This window comes from Chiloscyllium plagiosum, chromosome 31 (assembly GCF_004010195.1).
Source record: "Chiloscyllium plagiosum isolate BGI_BamShark_2017 chromosome 31, ASM401019v2, whole genome shotgun sequence".
Classification (NCBI taxonomy): domain Eukaryota; kingdom Metazoa; phylum Chordata; class Chondrichthyes; order Orectolobiformes; family Hemiscylliidae; genus Chiloscyllium; species Chiloscyllium plagiosum.
The window spans coordinates 17509220-17510466 of NC_057740.1; positions in this window are offsets into that span (position 1 = coordinate 17509220).

Below are 1247 nucleotides of genomic sequence, written 5' to 3' on the forward strand. Positions count from 1 at the left end.
TTTCTGCTAACGGCAATTAATTACAGCAACATTCAGAGAGATCATCGCCCAACTAAGAGGCAGAGCAACAGATGAAACAATAGGATTAATTTTAAAATGCCTACATTTGATTTGCAGAAAAATAAATAGCGGTGAGTGTTAGATATACAGAGCTGGTCAGCTCTGAGCAGTAAATAGAGCAATCAAACCATGGTGCTTTGGGGGCAGTACTTTCATTAGAACTCAACCCACCCTCCCCAGCCCCCTTTGATCGGCAGTCTGATGAAGAGTTACATAATTCAAATGTCTAAAACTATCTCACTTCCTTCCAGCACTGTCTAAACTGTTGTGTGTCTTCAGCATTTTCTGATTTCTATTTTCAGGTTTCTTTCCAGTAATTATCAGCTCAAAATCCAAAACCAAGAAAGATGAGGAACTCAACATGAGAAAGCAGTGAAAGCAGATAAACAAGCATCCTATCCATTACAGCCATTGATTCATTAGTTGCTAATAATTTCTCACTCTGATCACGCACTTCTCTGTGCTGAGGATACAGGTTACCTGCTCAGTCATTTTTCGATTGTTTGTTATTTGTTGCCTGGGCACTACTGTGCATCCAAATAATGTGGAAGTGCTCAGTGTGTGTTAATGGTAGTTATTCTAAACTATCTAAAATATCCATTGTGCCAATTACATTCCCATACAGTTAAATCAGTTATCCTCAAATGGTTGCATTTATGGATCAATGTGTGGAGTTAAGGACATTCCAGACCATCAACTGGTCCTGCCCCACTGCCACTGCAAAGAAAACTTGACAAAATTAACAGGAAGTGTAATGTTGTGGTTGATGAGACCCAATGTGGACATATCTGGTAGCAAGCTGGAGGGCTTCAGTCTCATTTCAGGGTCTATATGCAGCTGACTCCTCATCGCTCACAGCCCTGTAAATGTTGAAAATCCAGTCCATGATTGAAGGTTGCAAAGTAACATAAATTGTACCTATAAAACTACTACGCTCTTTCTCATACATAAGATGACTCAGTCCATTCACTGAGGAGTTAGTCTGGTTGTATGACTGTGATGTAAGGTCTTTGTATTACATAAAGTCATAGAGTCATAGAGATGTACAGCATGGAAACAAACCCTTCAGTCCAACCCGTCCATGCTGACCAGATATCCCAACCCAATCTCGTCCCACCTGCCAGCACCCGGCCCATATCCCTCCAAATCCTTCCTATTCATATACCCATCCAAATGGCGCTTAAATG